This window comes from Canis lupus, chromosome 1 (assembly GCF_003254725.2).
Source record: "Canis lupus dingo isolate Sandy chromosome 1, ASM325472v2, whole genome shotgun sequence".
Taxonomy (NCBI): Eukaryota; Metazoa; Chordata; class Mammalia; order Carnivora; family Canidae; genus Canis; species Canis lupus.
In genome coordinates this window covers 74,211,774-74,234,759 of record NC_064243.1, presented here as the reverse complement: position 1 = coordinate 74,234,759, position 22,986 = coordinate 74,211,774, and the positions used below count along the sequence as shown (strand labels likewise).

Genomic DNA, 22,986 nt, shown 5'->3' with positions numbered 1-22,986 from the left:
TCCTGACTTACAAACTCTGTTATGAAGATTCCTCCTTATCAAGGAGAGTTGAAACCACAATCTTGTACATAATTAGTAACTAGTTGTCCTAAAACCCTATTAATACATCTGCTTCTAACTGTTACACAGAGCTGCCTTTTCACTCCAAAAGGCAAAGGCACTGCCCTGTACATGGGATCCCATACTCAGACCTTGAAAAGACTGGGGAAATCTCACCTACCCAGCCAGCTTTATGCGACTTAATTAGGAAAGAGCCCTGGACATCTGGGCTACAGTTAGAACCCAACAATTTGCTTGGGGGACAGTATCTTTTCATTCACATCTGTCTCCGGCCTCCTTTCCATGTAGTAGCTAGGCTTTTGTGCTTCCAGAATTGAGAGGAATTTGTATAGATGGGCAGGAAAAAAAGAAGAATGAAGAAGAAGAATGAAGAAGAAGAAGAAGAAGAAGCAGCAGCAGTAGCTGCTGCTTCTGGAAGACAGCTTATCTTTCATTCCTTTATGAAAGCCTGAGTCATTGATGAAATTGAGGTAGGCAGCTCAGAAGGGATAGTCACAGGCATTCCAAAGGCAACTGGAAAGAAGTTAATGCTCTTGCAGAAAAGAAAGGCAGCAAAGAAGAAATGAGCTGGCCCTGAGTTGCTCAAAGTGGTGGAGGGACACTGGGTTTCCATCCACAGCTGGCTTCCTTGAGTGCCTTGAAAGGCAAATTGAAGGGAGGGGTACCTCAGAAATCCAAGCCTTAGGTGAAGTTTTTCCTACCCCAAGCATACCTCAGACTTAGCACAAGCCCTGGAAGCTAGACACGCTTGTGTGGGCTTGGACTCCACACATCAGAGAGACATCTAGAGCACTAGTTTCATGTAAGACCTACCCTTTCTCCATAAAGACTTTGCATGGTTCTGGAAGAGGGTGGGAAAGAATTCTAATAACCCCTGAGACTGAATTTTGCACTAGCCCAGTGGAATGGGCACTTGAGTTGGATGTGATCTGATTTCAGGTAAGTCAAGTTTCATGACAGGCATTTATTTCATGCATGTCTTTGGAGCCTCTGATTCATACCCATTGTATTTCATCTTGTTTTCCACTTTTTACTTTGTACAACTAAATAATCAATTGCCTTGATAGCCTATCAATATGCCTTTCTTTAATTGTTAAACATTTATTAATAATTCAAAATCTACCGATAACCTCCCAACACTCCTGTGATTTTTGCAGGTCTCAGAGCTCTTTGAAGAAGATCTGTCACTCTGGAATCCAGAGTCAGCTAAAAGCTTTCTAGTTATGTCCTTTCTCTGGAAGGCATCCTGCTTGCCAATAGGTCTTGGGGTTAAATGGAAGACAAGAGTTCAAGGATTTTGAAGCTCTGATTCAATTATAGTAAATGAGTGTAAGGGAATCAGATATGTCACTGTTGAGTGCATTCACCCAACCTCGAGGTCTTTTTTTTTTTTTTTTAATAAGCTAGAGAACTCTGCTATTGGAGAAATCTTGCTCCTGGGATCTGGGGTTGCACTAAATCCTTTTACTCAATCTAACCCCTAATTCAAGCAGAATAGGTGAGAATGAGTGGGTAATGTGGTTAATTACAGGCTTCCAGTGGATTAGCTGGTCATTTTCTTCACCCATCTTTTCCCCCACGAGACGCTCAGTTGTTGCGACAGTAAGATGTTGTGACAGTGACATGCAGTGTAGCTGAAAGCTGAGCAGTGCCTCTTCTGCTGTGAATTCTTGTTGGATCTCCTAACACTTAGGTGGTCTGGTGTGGAACTCTAACCACCTCAGTGCAGATTCTTCTGAAGTCATTCTGGCTATTGGGTCTAAACTAGCAGTTTTTTAAAGATGTAAAGTATCTTAAAACATAATCAAATAAAATCCCCCTCAAAAATAAAGAAATTAAGGACAAGAATATTGTCTAAGACCAATCAGAATGGTTAAGGAGAAAACCAGGGCATGAACCAGAACTCCAACTTGCTGCTCTTTCGCCATCACTGTCTCTTCAATTTGTCACAAATACTTCTACTTTTCTTCTACCCTGTTCTCTGTTTCTCAGGGGTTTGCTTTTTCTGCTTGAATCTAATTTTCTCTGTGGCATTTTGGGAAACTTCCAGTAACTGCGCATCAGCAGGAAGATTATTTTAAGCTGAAAAAAATCTTGCTATTCTGCAAGCTCTGAATATCATTAATTTCCATATGTTCTGAGAGTTATTAAATGTTTTTCATGTGTTTTCACCTGACATCATTTCTGTCTTGTGTTCCCTGCTGACTGGGCCAGTATTACCTCTCCAGGTAAAATGTTCTGTTGCTTTAGTGCTCTTCTGTTCTTAAATGATATTTGACATTTGACATCTGAGTCCTATGTCTGCTGCATAAATGGCTCTGAGCCAGACTCAATTTGCTGCTTTCATCAAACTATTTGTCAGCCTTTGAAGTTGGGACATACAGTATGACTCATTTGTGATGTCACTGCGCTAGGCAGAATTTGAGAAATTAAATACTCTAAATATTCATGATGAAGAATATTTTTTGTCAAATCCCCAAAATTGCCAAAATTAGTTGTGGCAGTCACTGCTGAAATGAAATGATACCTAATTCTGAAGGTCTGTCCACAAGCTTGGTTCTCTTTTCCCAAGATACTGGAGCACCGGTGCTCCTCATTAGCAGGCAACAGAAATGATCTCTCAGGTAACAAAATGCCATGCTCTTATCAGAATGCAAAAGATCTTAAGCAGCCTTGCAGTTTTCTCTGACAATAATCAAAGACTTTTAGGGACAGACATAAGCACTAAAGGGAATCACTGATTCTTATTCCAAAGACCTCTGAGGGTAAGCCAAAAGAGGCAATTTCAAGAATCTCTAATTAATACCACTGCCTCGGGGATCCCTAGGTGGCGCAGCGGTTTGGCGCCTGCCTTTGGCCCAGGGCGCGATCCTGGAGACCCGGGATCGGATCCCACATAGGGCTCCCGGTGCATGGAGCCTGCTTCTCCCTCTGCCTATGTCTCTGCCTCTCTCTCTCTCTCTGTGACTATCATAAAATTAAAAAATAAAAAATAAATAAAAATAAATAAATAAAACCACTGCCTCAAAGATATACCTACATTTGCATGTTCATTGAAGTATTATTCATAATGGCCGAGACATAGAAACAACCAAAGTGTCCATCAACAGATGAATGGATAAAGAAAAAGTCGTATACATACTCAAAATATCATTTGGCCCTAGAAAAGAAAGAAATCTTGACATGTGCAACAACATGGATTTGAGGGCATTACGCTGAGTGAAGTAAGTCAGACAGAGAAAGACAAATACTGTATGACTTCACCTTACATGTGGTGTCTAAAAACTCTGAACATGACAGAAACAGAGAATAGAGTGGGTGGTTACCAAAGGCTGGGGAGTGGGAGAAATGGGGAGATGTCAGTCAAAGGTAAACTTCCACAATAAACTTCCAGTTATAAGATAAACAAGTTCAGTATAGTAACTGTAGTTAACAATACTGTATTATATACTTGAAAGTTGCTGAGAGAGTGAATCTTATATATTTTCACTACCACCAAAACAAAACAAAAAACAAAAACAAAAACACAAAAGGAAATTGTAGGAGATGATGGAGATGTTAACTAACCTTACTGCAGTAATCATTCCTCAATGCATAAAGTGCATCAAATAAGTATGTCATACACCCGAAATTTACACAGTGTTATATGGCAACTATAGATCGAAAAAGCTGGGGAGAAAAAAAAAAAAAAAAAAAAAAAAGGGGGGAAAGAAGAAAGATAAACTTCCTTTGGGGAAAAAAATGAAAGAATTCCTAAAGACTGTACCATATAAACAAGTAACTATGTAACTAAGGCAAGATCCCCTTGCAGGAAAGCATAATGGATGTAAATCACCATGGCACAAGACAAAGCAAACCAATGGTCATGCTTCCTGCCAAAGAGCTCATGTCCATGTTTCTGGCATGAATAAGATGTAACTTGGATGAAGAAAAACTGAAAAGCTAGAAAGTATCCTCATCTTCCTGTATGACCTTTTGTCACTCCAGGAGAAAGAGACACATTAAGGATATATCTACAACTTAAAAACTATCTACCATATAAGCGTTCCTACAGAACACTCAATAAAAAAAGAGAAAGGAAAGCGTCTATTAGTTACTCCTTGCCTGTCTACAAGGATCCATGCAATAAATTTCAATTAAGAGTCAGTGCTTTAAGGAGAAAACTCACCTCCTGGTGAATTAGTATGTATCCTTTTCTCATCAGATAATTAAAGTTCAGTCCTTCACTATATTTTAAAATTTCAACTGCCTAGGAACCCACTACTAAAATTAGTGCTGTAATAATAATAGCTATTATTAGCCTACATTTACCATTTCATATATTATATAAGTTTTCATTTTTTTATCCATGGTTTCTTTCTTTTATTGTAAGTCATCTCAAAGATACTTTAGAAGTAGGTAGGGTCTAAATAATGAATGCATTAAAAATAATAATGACCATCTAGGGAAAACACAATGACCCCGACTTGCTTCCCAGCTCTGATGTTCATGCAGCTCACAGTCAGCTTCTATACACCGGGGCCCATGAAGTAAATCAACCTCACAAGGCTAGCTGGGTGGTTGCTGTAGGAATCCTGCCCAGCAGCGAGGGAAATGAACGAGAAGGAAGGGAGAGAGAGACGCAGATTTCCACCCAAGCCAATGTGGCTGTTGAAGCAGAAAGGAACAGCCAGAGTTGGACATGAGCCACCTCATCTGCATAGAAGGACTTCAGATTCACCAATTTTAGAAACATTTAAAAAGCTGAAGTTGAAGAGTCTGGATGTATCACACGGCCCACAGTGTGGATGATGTCCAACAGAGTGATGTTCATAGATGCATTAGGGAAAGACAGGAGGTTTGTCTCTACTTCAACTGCATTCCTATCACAGATGTGATTTCTGCTTGGAATGATCTGAAATTTTTAGAGCCCTGATTCTTTCCTTTATCTCTTCCTTCCTTCTTTTCCCCCTTCCTCCTTTCCTCTGCCCCCTCCCCTCCTTCCCTCCCTTCCTTCCTCCCTCGTTTCCTTCCTTCCTCCTTCTCTCTCTCCCTTCCTTCCCTGTCTCTTCTCTCTCTTTCCTGGGACAGAGCCAAATATCAGTGAGAAGAAACTGTGGGTGGTCTATATGAGAGCCTAGCAGGCATGCAGAATTCCACACAGGCTGGCCAGCTTAATATTCCAGCATCAGGCACAAAGTCAGTGCTCAACAGAGTATGTGGAATTGAATGGAGTCTTTTCCAGAAGACCTTAGAGATTATTGAGCCCAAATAGCAGTGAGATCCAAAAACATTTGACAGTGTACCCATTCATTTGAAAATGTCAACAAAATATGGGGAGGAGGGAGGCAAGAATAAACCTTCCATATCTAGGCCATTCAGAGAGGAGTACTCTGTAAATGTTCACTCATAAAGTTTGACCTTTGATTAGAAGGGTGAAAATCAAATACAGCATTACACTCAGTTAACAAAGAGGATCTCTTTTACAAGCATAGTCAAATGCATGGCCTCATGTGAATTCAGATTTATGTATATATCAGGTTAACCAGTATAAGGTGGCATAGGTAGACTCAGAGGACAGCTGCATCCCTCAGGCTAGAAGTGTGAAATGCAATGACAGTCTTTATTAATGGGGGTAAGGTGTTTATGTCCCTTGAAAGACATCCTTTGAACAGTTCCATCATCCTTTAAACAAGTTATCTCTGGTCTCCCCTAATCCCTGTGTGCTCTGTACAGTCAGTAACATAGATGCCATTACTTTTTAGGAAAGGACTGCCTCCAGTATTAGTCTCCCAAGCTACAAATGTGATTTAAAACCTCTCAGCCAGCACTTTATCCATGGCAAGATGCATTGCCTATCCCCTGAGAAGTCATAAGTGCAAGGCTCCCTTTAAGGGCACTTAAATTGGACTGAAATTGAATAATCTTTGCAATTTATGATGGCTATTTCCCTCTGGTATAGAATAAAGTTGGAGATGCAGGGAGCTCAGAGAATGAGAGCAAGCCAAAGGATTTGGGGTTTGGAGAAGAGCCCACCATCGTTTCTACTCCTTATAACCACCTACCTTTAAGCCACAAATGAAAGAAAAGTATCTGTGCCCACAGATAATTTGAATGATTTCTCTGAATGTGAGTCATTTAGATGAAACATATGGAAACTCACTTTGGCAAAAATGAACGAGGGGAGGTAACAGGGAGCAGGAGGAAGAAAATCATCCATTTGACTAGATTACATCAAAAGCAAGGTTTTCTCAGGATGCCTCTTCAACATAACTTATATCCTCAATGAATTATTCCACATTTATAAAAACAGCTTATGCTCCATATAAAGACTTTAAAAATCATTATGCTTCTTTTCGTTTGGATTCAAAGGAGACAGAAGGAAATCTCTAGGCCTTAAATGTGATTATGGTTCTATAATTTGGAGTACTGAATTTTTTCACTGGGCTGACTACTCTAATCAAATTAATAGACATCCACCAAATCTCCACTTCCTCCACGTCTTTGGTCCACTCTGAGTTACACAAGCTGTGCTGCTTAAGGACTTCACCATTTGAACTATTTGCTCAACTAGAGAAATTTGTACCAACATATAAACTAGTCATGATGACAATAACTATTGTCCCAAATGTTGTGGCATGGATGATCATTCATATTCTCAATATGACACTGTCAAAATACATGTGAGGGAGAAGTTACTTATATACAGTACAGTGCAAGATGCTGTGTCTAAAATTGTGTAAATCTGGTCCATCCTTACTTTGAAGAGCACACAATTTCTGGCGAACACTGATAAAGTTACAGGTCTAAGTTAGAAGCATTACACCAAAGCATTTTAGTGCGTATTAAGGAAGGGATTACTGCACACTGAGGAGGGTATGTGGCAAATGCTATCAGTGACTCTTCTGTGTCCCTTAGACCCTACCTTCTCTTTATGTTTTGGATGCCCTCCACTAACAATTACCTGAATTCTCTAGACTCGAAGAGTTTTTCTAGAGCCACAGAAGACCACTCAGCTCACATGTGCAGGTCAAGAATGCTGGGGAATTCGCACATCTCAGAAACTATCCTCAACCAATGACTAATGGCAGTTGGAGGATCAATACCTCAGTTCCCTCATCTATCAAGTGGTATAATTCTGAGGCTTGTGTTTTCTACTATTTCCCAGAGTTTCCCTTACAGAATTAAGCTCCAGTTGCTCACCTTGATAACTAGTTTACTAATTCACTCTTTATTTACTGCCTTCCCATCCCTACATCAATTTCCATGTCCCTGCCAATGCTTCCTGCAGCTCCTGAAGAGATTCTTTGTACTTGAATGTTTGCCTGAGGTGAGCTTCTGAAGGGAACCTAAATTAGGACAAAGTGAGTCCATCTTTTATATGTGTTCAGGAAACACATCAGTGACAGCATAAAAAGAGGAAAATAGGCATCTCTTCTATGATTAAATTTGAGAGGATTCATAGAAATGCTCATGGGACAAACACTGCCAGTCACCTATCCCCGACAGTAGTGGTTCCTCCCTCTATCGTCAACAGAAACCAATTTGGTTTGGCCAAACAAGCTCAGAGAAACTAAGCCCCTTCCTTGACCCATGAGGATGATCCAAGGTCAGTGTAGGTCAAACATGACCATCCCATTCCTATTTGCTGATAATCTTTAGGGGAGGACAGTTGACTGAATGCCAGCTCATGAAACATAAGCAGGAACTGAGGAACTCTTTTTCCTCCTATAAACAGAGATCTGGAAAAGTAAAAGGTTTCTTCTCTCTCTCTCTCTCTCTCTCTCTCTCTCTCGATCTGGAAAAGTAAAAGGTTTCTTCTCTCTCTCTCTCTCTCTCTCTCTCTCTCTCTCTCAATCTCTCTCTCTCTCCTTTTTTGCCTTCACCTTCCTTCGTGTTTGGAGTGCCACAGGGTTATGCTTGGAGTAACTGCAGTCATCTTAAACCCATGAGAGAAATGTTATTGAGTTGCTAATCCAACCTCAGAACCACCTACCTCCAGACTTCCTTTATGTAAGATAAATGTTAGCTAAGATCTCTGTTACCTACACCCAATTCACCCTGATTGATACAGATGCAATTCTAGGAGCCAGCTTAATGAAGAGGAATGGTTTGCAGGCAACAAGACTCCAATGTGGCAGTGGAATGAGAAAGAGAAAGAGAAAATCCCGTATTTACTGTTCACTCAACATTTTATAATGAAAGAGTCTAGTGTTAATATTCCATTTCTCTCCTGGGATACTCCTCTTACATGCAGTGTCAAACTGCTTACCAAAACTTGGAGCCATAGGCCTGCTTCTGCCTCTGCCTGAGTTCCTCGTGGCACCCTCTTCCTTCCTTCAGTGTCCACTCAATTGTCACCCCTCAATGACAATCCCCTATGTAATAAGTGCTACCCTGGCCCTCATCATCTCCTCTCAGGGAAAGGATGGATGGGGGAAAATGCAATTTGCTCCATGAAGCAAGAAGGTTATTACCATCCTTATAATTGGCGCATTAAAGTTTATGATGTGGTCCAGAGTGACCATATTATTAAGAGCTAATGTTACAGATTCCTGTACCATCAGAGAAGCTGGCTGGCTCATGCAAGGTCAGGAAGCCCATTCCCTGCCATTTTCAAGCATGACTACACAGACTTTTGGAGTCCTTATTTTAAAGGCCCTTTAGTTATCTACCTACAATAACCTAGTAGTTAATATTAAAAAGTCATCTTTTTGGCTGATGACATTTCTTGGCCAAAACTTTCCTGCTTTCCTTTTGTTTTGAGGAGATGGGGGGGAAATGGAATATATGCCTTAATTACCATATTTTGAAACTGTCATCAAGTAACCTTTTCCCCTCAGGAGGAAGAAGAGGAGAAGAAAGAATAGGTCTGGGTCAGTATATCTAACTCTCTCCTTGAAATCTCTACTTGGATGTGGGAGACATATGCTAGTCCTAAAAACTATCACATGCCCCTATTCCTTAGCCTTTGTCTACCTATAGAGGCCAGAAAGCCTAATACTGTATTTTCAAATTTCCATTTAGCTAAGGGTGGCCACAAAACTTAATTCAGGCTAGTATGATGTAGGCCAAATTCCTAGGTAAAGATTCCTTGCTAAATAAAAAGGAAAATCTTTGCTAGGATAAGCCCCTTCACCTTGTGGCCCTCCATGTAATTTTCTACTTGGTATGCAGGTACAAGGGCAAGGTCACAGCAGCCATCTTGAACCATAAAGAAGTAATCAAAAGGTAAAAGGCTACCTGCCAAGGTAGGTAGGTAGACCAGAAAGTTGAAAAGAGCCTTACCATCCCTGAATTGCTGAGCTGCCTCACAAAGCTTAGGTTGCATAGCCTTGGACCTCTGTCTTGTGACTAAGACACAGCCCTAGCCGTTTTAGCCAATTCAGGAGGGCTTTCTGTTCTATGCAGCTGATCATCAATATAAAGATAGAGACTGACCTCATGAAACCCCCTCACCTGGCCCTTCCTCCAGCGTCCTTATCACAGTAATGTGACATGGCCCTCCTACAGAGCCTATAGGACAAAAATCTAGGCATTATCCTTGACACTGTTCCCTCCTTCAGCCCCATATCCAATCCATCACTATCTGAATGTCTCACCCCTCGTCACCATCTTAACTGCTAGTTCGAGATACCACTGTCCCTCCCCAGAGTGACTGTGACAGCCTCCCTGCTTATCTCCCTGGCCATGTGAAGGTCTCACTGTATCATTTCATTTTCAAAATACAAATCTAATCATTTGTACACATTCTCTCTCTCTCTCTCTCTCTCTCTCTCACACACACACACACACACACACACACACTCACAGATACACACTCTTGCTTAAAAGCCTTCAGTGGCTTGCCATACATCCTGTGATCAAGATATAAATACTTAACATGGCTTAAAAGGCCCTTTGGGGATTATCTTCAGCCCCAGCTTCTGCCAGCCTTCCTCTGAGTTTCAGCTTCCTAACCATTATTTCTAAGAAAATGCCCTACTCCCTGCCTCCACAAAGTCTTTGCACAGACTTTTTTCCACTGGATGGAAAATTCTTTTTTGTTTCTACCTTTTACTATTTGACTTCTGGAAAATTCTCCATTCAGAACACAGTCCTGGCTTCTCAACCTCAGAGAACTCTTCTCTAACCCAGTGCAAGAGTTAAAGATCCTTTGTTTAACGATGCCACAGACCACCTTCCCTTTTGCAGATTCTCTAGTTGTAATTATGCATCCTAGTGGGATTAGTTACTTGATGGTAAATCCTTGAGAAAAGGATCTCTGTCTGATTTTCCATTTTATCTTTAGGCATTCTCCCTGCCTAACATGATGCCTAGCACATAGTAGACGCTCAATAAAAACTTACTCAACAAGGATTGAATGGAAGAAAGCCATATAGCCCAGTCAGTAAATCATCCCCTAAATAGAACCCTCCTGCACTGTTGGTGGGAATGTGAACTGGTGCAGCCACTCTGGAAAACTGTGTGGAGGTTCCTCAAAGAGTTAAAAATAGATCTGCCCTATGACCCACCAATTGCACTGCTGGGGATTTACCCCAAAGATACAAATGCAATGAAACGCCGGGACACCTGCACCCCGATGTTTATAGCAGCAATGTCCACAATAGCCCAACTGTGGAAGGAGCCTCAGTGTCCATCGAAAGATGAATGGATAAAGAAGATGTGGTCTATGTATACAATGGAATATTACTCAGCCATTAGAAATAACAAATACCCATCATTTGCTTCAACATGGATGGAACTGGAGGGTATTATGCTGAGTGAAATAAGTCAATCAGAGAAGGACAAACATTTTATGGTCTCATTCATTTGGGGAATATAAAAAATAGTGAAAGGGAATAAAGGGGAAAGGAGAAAAAAATGAGTGGGAAATATCACAAGGGGAGACAGAACATGAGAGACTCCTAACTCTGGGAAACAAACTAGGGGTCATGGAAGGGGTGGTGGGTGGGGGTTGGGGTGACTGGGTGACGGGCACTGAGGGGGGCACTTGACAGGATGAGCACTGGGTGTTATGCTATATGTTGGCAAATTGAACACCAATAAAAAATAAATTTATAAAAAAAAAGAAAAAAAAAAAAAGAACATGTTGGGCAGCCCTGATGGCCCAGCGGTTTGGCACCACCTTCGGCCCAGGGTGTGATCCTGGGGACCCGAGATCAAGTCCCGCGTCGGGCTCCCTGTGTGGAGCCTGCTTCTCCCTCTGCCTGTGTCTCTGCCCCTCTCTCTCTCTCTGTCTGTCATGAATAAATAAAATCTTTAAAAAAATTTTTAAAAAGAACAAAAAAAATCATCCCCTAAATAACTGATTAACATTATATTATCTAAATAAAAATGTAACTAAAAATATTATTAATATAATACCAAAAAAACACAGAGCTTCATAGGACCGTAAATATCTGATGAATCACCAAATTTTGCCATCTCACTAATCGTCTTGTGTCAGGCACCATGTCCTCTGATGCATGGGAGGACTAGGTTAGATAGTATGGTATGGACTGGGTACATGCTCTGGACAGCCGAGGCCATGCTATGATAATGGTGGCCCTGACAAGGATCTAATCTAGATTCACAGGTTGTGTTGCAAATATGTTCTAATTGGAGAGAGAAACTCTGGGAGAGGCTTTTCTCCTTTACCCCCAAATAACTGTCCATCTGAAGTATCCCTAAACATGGGATGTGGTTCTCAAACCACTAAGAGGCTGCATGGGAACTTGACCTCCTAGTTCAGAACACCCCTTACCAGATGACTTTAAAAAGGGTAAATGGGAAAATTGAAAAGAGGGAAAAAATTGACAGAAAAGCAGAAAAATTATCTTGGTCTGGAGGGTCTCAGTTTTGAAAAGTTCAAGCTTTTCCTCAAACAGGAAGAGCTCTTCTTCTTTAATGGTTCTCTAGGCCATTGGATCACCAAGATATATATGTTCCCACTTCACATCTAATTGTGTAACACAACCAAAAGAAGCAGGGAGTGTGGAGATGGGCTATGTTTTGTGGGAGTGAGAGAATAAACGGATTCCTGGGAGGTGCCTAGAATCTAGACAAGACTTTTATGTAGTGACCCTATTACGGTGGTCAGAAAGGAGTGGATAAAAACAGGATGAATGGCATGGCATGTAATATCTCCTTTCACCTCCCCCAAAACCCACCAAACTCAATTTTATTCTATTCTTTGTAGGAACAAACTTTACGGGTCAGAAGCCATGGATTTAAGCCTCTAATCTGCCACAAACAAGCTTTGTGATGTGGCTTTACTCTCTGATACACATTTGTTTCATTGGCAAATAGTTGGTGGAACCCAACTGGTAAATAAAGATGGAATCCAACACAGAATTGCGCCCAGAATCAATGATACCATGTTTGTGAAAGCCATTTATGTTTTGCAAAGCTTATATCCTCACTAGCTAATTTAATTGGACTTCTCATTCCCCAAACTCTCTTTACTGCATTTTTTCAAGTTAAATTACTTTATTTGTCTGTAATTAAAATCAAGTTGATTATAAATATATTACAGTAATTATGAATATTGAAATTTTTTAGATAAAAAATTCCTTATTCAGCTTACTGTGATTCTCTTTAGCACTTCTCTTTACTGTATTTAGCCACCATAGAAGTATGCGTTTATTCACATCTGATGAAGGAAGATAATCCTTCAAAGGGCCACACCTTGAACACTGGCCAGCTTTTCCAAAACTCCATACTCTCTGTATTGGCTCCCTCCCTCTTTCATAGGACATTCCCTCAAGCTCCTTGTAGAACTGTTCTTCCCTGACCCTATTTATTCAGTGGTATCTTGTGGCACAAGAAGGCTTTAGACTAAGCCCCCACCCTGAGAAGTAAATTGCAATTTCTACTCACAGGCACTAGCTGTTTATGATACAATCTCCAGAAGTTTTCACACAAAGCTGATTGTGGCTATGAGAGAGATATATTAGTGGCTTTCTTTGAACAGGGGATCAGGGCATCTTGTGTGCAAATCCGTGATTGAGGATCCCAATCCCAGAGAAAGATGCAGCCACTACAGTTGTCACATGACATCCCATGTGGAGACAGACCCAAATCCTCATCAACAACAACCAGGTAACTAACTCATGGATGTGTTGAAACTACCCACATTTTCCCACAAGGTGATAAAAAAAATGAATCTGTATGGGGCTCTGACCCTACAGTAAGGGGGGTGTGCATGTGTGTGTGAACACAGGGACACATGCATACGCACAGGCATATGTGTGATGTATTCAAATGTTTGCAGTTTGTCGAGAAATTTTATTGGAATTAGCTATCTTTTGCAAAATGTTCAACTTCTCACCCTGAAGAAAGGACAGTACCAATATTAATTATTGGAGAGCCCCAGTGAAAAAACTATGAAGGGACCATGGAGAAAGAGAGTTGTGTTTTGATTACCCAATTGCCACAAGTCACACGTGTTGATGCCCAGAAATCTCACTATTTGATCATTTGTATTGATTAAGAAGACGCCTAATTCAGAGGTGTGGAAGTGGGAGGATCTTTCCTAACCTTGCCATGTCCCATCCCAAAATTAACTTTCAGTTTGAGGTTGAGAGATCAAACAATATCTTCTTGCTGGCTAGCATCACTCTCTTGGAAAAGGAGCCCATAATCCACTCATGAGAGAACTCCAGAGCATCTGAGGTCTACTGAACACTCCAATAATTAAAGTACAATACCACTTGGACTTTTCAAAGTGCTAGAGTGGATATCAAGAAGAACTAACCCAATCACCTCCTCATGCAGGTGAGGAAGCTGAGCCCCAGAACAGTCACATAGCGAGCTAGGAGAAATGCTGAGAGGTAAACCCAGTCTCATGTTTCCAATAAGTCCCTTCTCCAGTGGACTATGCTAGGTCCACCGAGCTATGGCTGTAAAGGGTCACTCCCAGAGAAATGCTCACTGCTTTTGATCTCTAGCTTCTGCAGGTTCCCTTCAGAGCCAAATTTCACACCTCATCTCCTTTCTTTCTGTCTCAGTCTGCTTGGACTGCCATTAAAAAAATCATAGACTGAGAGGCATAAGCAATATAAATGTATTTGCCTACAGTTCTGGAGGCTAGAATTCCCAGATCAAGAAGCCAGCAGGGTTGATGTCTTGTGAGGGCTCGCTCCTTAAGGTTTGCACTCAGCCACCTTCTCAGAAGGCCTTGTCTCTGTTGTTCATGCATGTAGGGAGAGAGAGACCTTTCCTCCCTCTTGTTATAAGGCTCCCAAACCTACCAGATTAGGACACAACCTTAAGACCTCATTTAATCCTAATTATCTCTTAAGAGATAATTACAATCACACTGGGGGTTAGGACTTCCCTGTATGCATTTTGGGGAGACACAATTCAGTCCATAGCACTTTGCATCCTACTACTCCAGTATCTGATTTTATAACCTTCGAATTTCAACTAGGCATTTGAAGAACAGCAAATTGCATTAAGAATATAATTTATTGTTTCCAATACAGCCAGAGCAGGACAATTGCTACAACATTTATCCTATAACAGGCAAGAGTATTCACTTCACACAACACATCCAATCCCAATTTACTATATCTAACTAAAGTGAGTCCTGAGCATCTGCTTTGTGTGAATAAGGAAAACAAATAATTCATTATGTCATTTCTTAATTTTTTTTCATTTCTTAATTTTAATAATGTCTAGATATAATATAGCAAGATTGATGTACTATATACTTGTTTAAGTGGAACTCAACCCACATTGTTTTCACCAGTCACCAGGCAGCTAATTAAATACCAACCAGCTACCAAGCTGTCTGCTAGCATAGAGGCCAGGCAACCTCATTACTGATAAGGTTAATTTAATCAGTTGCTTTCACTAAGTGCCTGTGAGTCACTCCCATAATTTAAAACACAAATAAAAAACATGAGTGGAAGCACTTCCTAAATGGGTAGAATTCCTTGTACCTCTCTTTGCCCACTCATTTCCCCTCACCTGGGTCACCTACCTGCCAAATACCCCAGTCTACTGACAACCAGAATTTTTTCTTTATGAGACATTAACTTAGGAACATCAAAACCAGGAACAACAAGATGTGCCCCCTTTTGTCTATTTGCAAATCTGGTATAGCTGCATATGTTTGTGTGATCTAGGAAGAGTCCTCTGAGTCTACAACTGGAATGTGTTCTCATGTTGGAAGCTCTGCAAAAGAAAGAAAAAAGGAAAGAGAAAGTTTGAGTCTAAAAGTAGGAAACAATCTGTTCTGCAGCTGATGGCATTCAGAGTCGGGCAACACGGAAGAAATGCTATTTGTGTGCACAGGTGTCTAGGACTCTGCAATCTGCCCAGCTGGGAGCTCTGGGAATGGAGGCTAAACCACCGGTCTCCTCCTTCCTCTTCTTCATCCCTCTCAGGAGCTTCTCATAAACTATGGACACTCTGACCAATGACTGAAATACACATATTATTCTCAGAGGTCTCAACATGACCATAATTTTGAGTCTCTGAGAAGCCCAATACAGAAATTTGAATGTGCCAGCAAGCATTACACTGATGGCCTTCTTACTTCTTCCAGGCCAGTATGGTCAAGGCCACATCCTGACTTTTATGGTGATGCTCACAGTGAGGCTTAGGCCCACGTATGGATGTAACAGGGAGAAATTTAGCATGTTTGACTGCATATTGCTTCTATTGCCCTACTGCTCTGACCCGTAGCTAGGGAAGTCCTGCTTAGCCCTGCCTGTAGGCATGTTAATCATTGAAGGAACTTTGCTTAAAGCTAAGATTTGCAAAAACCACTCTTTACTCAAAACCCACCTCACCTGAAGAGATAAGTAAGTACTTACAGAAACAGCAAAGCTATGTTTAAGATTTACAGGAATGGCAAGACAATATTCCTGTACTCAAAGATCAACTGATAAAGGACAGAAAAGTTTCAATAACCTTCCTCAGACCATTATGAGCACTAGAATGCCTACACATATCTGTCACCTCTTGATTCCAACTCCTTCCCACCTCCCCCTCTTCCTAACAAAAGAAGCTCAAAGTTGATGCTGAGGAATGATGGTTCTTTAAGACAAAAGTCCATCATCTCAGTTTTCTGACTTCCCAAAAAAGTCACTTTCCTAGCCCAACTTCTTGCCCCTCAACTTACTGGCCTGTCATGTGACCAGTGGAATGAACTTGGGCTCAGTTACAGGTATAACGATATTTAGCAACATAGACACAATGCATGCAAATGCATTCACTATAGAAAAGTAAGTCATGGTCAATAACCATCCTACTGGCTGTTTTACAAACCAAAATGAGAATGGAGTATTTTGAAGTTGTATCCTGAAATTAGACCTTTCATCAAAACAAACCACAGATTTAAAATAAAATAAAATAAATTGCAGATTTAAGATAAGTGATAATGGACTAAAAGAAATATGGACAAGCATTATATGACCTAATGATCAGGGTGGTATTTCGAAGTATGATACCAATGACAGAAATCATAACAGTAACAGAGGTGACTGCTTCAGAGAAGCAAACAAATAAAAGGAACACACACACATACACACACACACAAAAACAGGAACTGCCACCAAAGTCACTACAATAACAGTACATCAATAAAATTGAAACAAAACTGAAAGCCAATAACCAATGAAAACGTTAACACAGAAAACAAAGTATGCTTAATGTATATAAAGTAATTAAAAGTCAGTAAGAAGAACCCTGGTATGACTGTCATGCACAACAGTTCTCTTGCTCAGCAGTCGCTTATTTCTTCTGCACCACCCCATTGATGATTTGATGGGAGATGGACATGGGCCCCCTGAGGCCCCAGAACTATCTTAGAACTATCTTTTTTGTTGTAAATTAAGATGGACACAGATTTTTATTTTAAGGCAGATATCTAATAAAATGAGTACCAGCTATCTCTAAGAATAGATTAAGGGCTGGTGCAAAAGATGAGCTGTGCATCACTGGAGCAGAGACAAGGAATTAAGAGGGCAGTCCAATAACATTAGGAACTTTGAAAATGTCTATACAGGCCATGAATTCCTTTGGGCTTTGAAATAACAACACCTGTGGCTTGTGGGTGAAGGGTAGTTGGGAGCCCATACATACTAATGGACAGCATATAATGCTGGAGGAAGACGTAGAATCAGATGATGAAGAGGAGAAATGAAATTCCTAAGTATATCTGGAGAGCAAGCAGCCCTTGGAAGTGGAGGCAAGGATCCATGCAAGAAAATCAAACTTGCTGCTGAAGAAGAAAGACGAAAAAGAGGAAGAGGAGGAAGAGCATGAGAGGAGAAAATGCTCCAGTAAAGAAATTGATATGAGATACTCCAGCCAAAAATGCACACAAATAAAACCAGAATGAAAGATTCAAAATCATGAACACCAAGATCAAAAGATCAAGAATCCTCATTTAAAAAAAAAGAGAGAGAAAAACTCCTAAAACATCAAATGGTCCTAATTCTATAGAAGACATTAAAGCAAAAATGGAAGAAAGTATAGAAAAAGGTGATTCTCTTTCCAAAGAGAAAGCCAAGCTCGTCAATTATATGAAGCACGGTTTTTGGATAACTGACCCAGAAGATATTCAAGATCTCTGGCAGTGGAGGAAATCTCTTTAAGTAAACAGCTTAAACAGCTTATTAAAATTTTCCATCTCATTTTATTTCTGTAATAGGTGATCTCTGGTTGTCCTTTTTATAATGTAGAGTGAGAACCTTCTTTACTGTGTCTGATAAATGTGGTCCAGGTTGCAATGCCAACATATTGTCCCAAATGCCTGCTTAGTTTTCAAAGGCAGAACTCCACCTTTTGCTTGGTTTTAAATACATGTGGAATGCTTTGACAGAACATTTGTCATCGTGGTCAGACAAATGGAAATGGTGGAGAGACTATAAAAATATATGTGTGAAATAAACTTAGTTTTTTAAAGAATTTTAAAAATCAATGAGAAAAAGATGAGCACCTCAACTGAAAAAATGATGGTTCAGGGGCACATCTAACTCTTGGTTTTGGCTCAGGTCATGATCTCAGGGTTGTGGGATTGAGCCCCAAGTCAGGCTTCATACTCAGCAAAGAATCTGCTTGAGATTCTCTCTCTCTTTCTCTCTCCCCCCCTCTGCCCTTCCCTTCCGCTTGTGATCTTTTTCTCTAAAATAAATATTTTTTAAAAAAGAAAAAAGAATAGAGAACATAATCAGGCAATTTACAAACACAGAAACCCAACTATTTCTTAAAAATATAATGTCCATAATGAAAAAAATGAAAAATGTAAATATGCATAATTTTTCATTTATCAAATTGGTCATTCAAAAAAACCCAGCAAAACCCATTTTTGGAAAAAATGTAGGGAATCCCATAAACCAGGTGGGAATGACAGTTGATGCAACTTTTTCCAGGTTGATAATTTGGCACAAGGAATCAAAATCCTAAAATTTGCATTTCATTTGACATTGGAATTGCAAACTTAACCTAAGGAAGTAATTGTGGATAAGCACAAAAATGAAGCTACAACATCCATACCAGTGTTGTTTGTAAGAAAGAAATAATATTGGGTACATTAACTGAGGAACATACAATGAAGATGGAGCAGTGATTTAAAATTGCATTGGGAAGGTGTTAAGTTTTAAGGCTGGTTTTTGAGCAATATGATCTTATACTTATACAATATACATGCATAAATATATAAATAGTATATACTCACAGAAAAAGACTAAAAGAACAGAAGTAAATGTCAGTAGTGGCTATCTATAATGAGATCATAGATGATATTTATTTTGCTTTTTACTTTTCCATAGGCCCTAAATTTTCTTCAGATAACAGATAATTGTTATAAAAAGGTAACTTTTTATAACAATTAAAAAACCATTTTTAAACAGAATTTTAAAGGAAAACCAACAGTACAACAGGCTTATGTTTCTCCCACCAAACTAAATGGCTTTCACTTACTGCTTCCAAAGATCATGCTGCCTCTCTTTCTTCCCTGATCTGCATCCAACTCTAATAATTTCCTTCACATCATGAAAAAATTATACAAAACCCCAAGCTCACTCATTCAATTAACTCCCTACCTCTTCCTTACTCAATATTCAATTAAAATTGAATCACTTTAAGTCTTGCTATTTTAAAACCTGCTCTGGCTAATCTGTTTTTTTTAAATGATCAGCTCTTCTTTCTAACTTCTGAGCCTTCAAAAATATCCAAAGACAAAAGAATGTTTGTAGACAAGTCACTCTGTTGTTCTGTACAGCCACTTCAACAACCCCCCAGGCCCCCATTCCCTAGAGTCTAATAGGTGTGTAAAGCAAAACAGAACAACTTAGAAGCTTCTAACCTACATTGGGTGGCATGCCAAGGAAAGCAGTACATGGCTGGTGTGACATGAAAATACCAGACATGGGTCAAGGCAAAAATCCTTCTTAAAATGCATCACCCTACATAGTAGTGTAGAAGACACGGGGCTAAAAAAAAAAAAAAAAAAAAAGAAGTCGTCACGGGGCTCTGGCCTCTGTCCACAGGTGGCAACTTGTGTGATTTTGGACAAGCAGTTGACCTGTTCTGGGCCTCAGTTACATCCTTTCCAAAACTATGGTATTATTTCTAAGGTGACCATGAAACTGATGGACATTTATGTCCTTTTCTCTAGCAAGTCACTTAACTCTCTATAATCACAAAATCCCCCTTAAAGATCTCACAACCTGGGATCATTACAGATCCATTTCTCTTCCTTACTGTGGATATGGGAAATACTTAGCCTACTTCACAATTCCAGGGTTCATCACATCTTATGACAACAGATTGCTTTGGTCACTTCTTTCTGGTTTCTCCATGCTTCATTTTCTCCCCATTCCATCTTCCCTCATTGATTCGGACTACATGTGAGTCACTTTTTTATCTCCATAGATGGGGAATCAGCTCTTTATTTTTTTAACCTGAGGGCAGTTAGTCATTTGAAAGGCTTTAATCTAGTACAACCTATTATGGATGTTGTTCTTTCAAGGTTAAAAGAGAGGTAGTCAAAAAACAGAAGGGCAGGGATTGTAAGAAGTATCACTCAGGTGGCCCAAGAATGGCACTAACTTCTTATAAAGCTGACACACACCAATACTGTTCTCAAACCAAAACAAAGACAATTTCCCTGACTCCCTGACCCAAGACAAAATAGATCAATACTGACTCCAAATGCTGACAAGGGTGTGGAGAAATGGGATCACTCGTACATTACTGGTGGGAATGTACAATGGACAGTCACTCTGTAAAAGAGTGACCCCATGTCTCATACAACTACATACGCACTTACCATATGGCCTAATGAGTCCATATGTGGGCATTTATGCCAGACAAATGGAAACCTCTGTTCACACAAAAACCTATATGCAGATGTTCACAGAAGCTTTATTCACAATATCCCAAGACAGGAACCAACTGAAATGTCCTTCAATGGATGACTGGCCAAAGAAACATGGATATATCAAAACCAAGAAACACCACTCCGCAATAAACAGTAACAACTGATAGACAAGACAACTTGGATGGATTTCAAGAGAGTTAAGCTGCATGAAAAAAAATCTAAAGATTACACCTATATGATTTCATTGACATAGCATTCTTGAAATGACAAAATTATAGAGATAGATCAAGACTGATGGTTGCCAGGGCTGGAGGGAAGGAGCAGGGAAGGATGCAGCTATATAGCTAGAAAGGGTAGCATGAGGGATCTTTGCAAAGAAACTGTCCTGTATCTTCAATGTGATGGTAATCAAACCTATACAGGTGACAAAATTACACAGAACTGAATACACACAAATGAGTACATGCAAAACTAGTGAAATCTAAATAAGATTGCTGGGTTGTATCAATTTCATCAATATCAATTTCCTGTGATATTGATTATGCAAGATGGCGAGAGAGAGAGAGATGCTGACAGCACATATGTGGACAATAAAGAACTAGAATCAACTTACAGAATTGTATTTTTTCCTGGAAGGTTTTCCTATTGAATAGAAATGCAAGTCTGTCCTATAGTCCACATTCCCTGAAATTTTAAATCACTCCTAACTTTGGGTGTTCTACTTTGTGGTGGTTGTCATGGTGATGTTTAAAGAAGGGGAGAACCATAAAGTACTATACAAAGATCCTACTTTCTCCAACGAGCTAGAAGATCTTCTGAGTATAGCCTACATCTGGGTTCCCCCACCCACATGGTGTGGCCAGCCTCAGCGGTCACTTGCAGATAGTAACACCAGGAAGTGGACACTTCAGGGAAGGGAAGACAGAGAGGGGAGAAAAACAAGAGTTGCTAAATAACACCAACATCTTACTCCCCTGCAGTGGTTTGGACCTGAGGTGTCATCTATACCATTTCTCAAAGGGTCCCTAGCAGAAAGAAATCTGTTTCCCACAGCACTAATCTGCTTATGACGATGCCTTTTATAGGCTTTTCCTTCTTTCCAGCCTCTCTCTCCCCTCCACCTCATTCCATCATCCAGTAAACCACTTGAACTCCTTACCTCAGGTCTGCTTTTAGAAGGACCCAAATCCAGATGTTCACACTGAGGATATCTGAATGCACACCACAGTGCCTTGTCTCTAACAACTGATGTTTTACTTTCCTTAATCAATATTAAAACTTAATTTAAAAAATTAATCTGCTACAAATTTCATGGAAATATAACAACACACAATTCATTTATTTAAGACAGATGACAACACCCTCAGTTAAATACAGTCTTGGTCATTTTGGAAGCTGCTCTCCTATGTGCCTCATAACAAATACAGACACCAGCGATCAGGCTGTTTAACAACTACCTACAAAGCCCTTTTTGCGCAGGTTCCATTCACTGAAGTGAATACACATTCAGCACATATATCTTCAGAAAACTGCCATACTCGTGTCCTACATTCTAGAAGACCAACCAGAGTCTACTAATCCAATAGGCTCATCAAAAGAGCTGAGGTGTTGGCCAGCTTGCAAGAGGTCACCTAAGTGACTTACAGAAAATGCTAGTCTGCAGAATTTTTTAAAGTGAAAGATTCTTTGAGATCCTGAAAGCCATGCTAGATGTTACCCACCTATAACCAGCCATAATCCTATTGGTAGTATTTTGAACCATTCTTCTCTGAATCTTAGCTGGTATCAAGGCTGCCCTCCACTGTCAGCATTTTCAGTGGTTCTGCTATAAATATGTTTGTGTCCATGTAGCATTCAGTTTGGCTTGGGAGATGGAATAGCCAGAAGAAAAACGGATCAGGAGTCTGAACATTTAGAACATTAGAACCCTGCCCTGTCTACATCTGACAAGTGGCAGGCAGCAGGGAGCAATTTGGGCCACAGTCCTTGGACTTCCTGGGTCTCTGTTTACTTATCAGCAAAATGAAGTGTTTGAATTAGATGGGAAAGAAAAACCAAGCTCTGTTCCAGCTTGACAAGTCTGTGATTATAGAAGGTGTTTTTGTTTAGGAGACATAGGATCTGCTAACAGTATTATTACCCATGGATTAATTCATTTAGCAATTACTAAGCATCTTCTATGTAGCAAGCACTGTGTAAGGGATACCAAGTGTCACCATGCATAAGCAGATAGGCCTGCCCCAGCCTTTGCCACAGCTCAGATTCTCACCTCTATACTTCTCTTCATCTAGGCTCCAATTGCTCCAGATTCAATGTCTCAGGAGCCAGCGTCCACCAGGGCAAGCTTAGGTCGTGTGTGTCCCCAGGCTCTCCAAAAAAATAGAGAAGAATCCGACCTCTGTCAATTTTCATGGAGGCAGGCAGCAGGAAGTGGCTGTCACTAGGAATTGCCCACCAACCAATATGACACAAGTAGCAAACTGCCCTAGTAGGAAATCAGAGTACTCAAAGGAAGAAGGGAAGTTGAATGTTGGATGACACATGTCCTCCATATCTGCCTCGTGAGCTCTCTGACATGTATATGCACATAGGCATCTTGGGGAAAGAAAGGACCCATAACCTTCACC

General features: G+C 40.2%; 1 pseudogene; it reads left to right on the top strand.

Moving 5' to 3' along the window:
• The first annotated feature begins 15,552 nt into the window (after window positions 1–15,552).
• LOC112643500 (nucleophosmin-like) lies at window positions 15,553–17,630 on the top strand (annotated as a pseudogene).
• The last annotated feature ends 5,356 nt before the right edge of the window (window positions 17,631–22,986 follow it).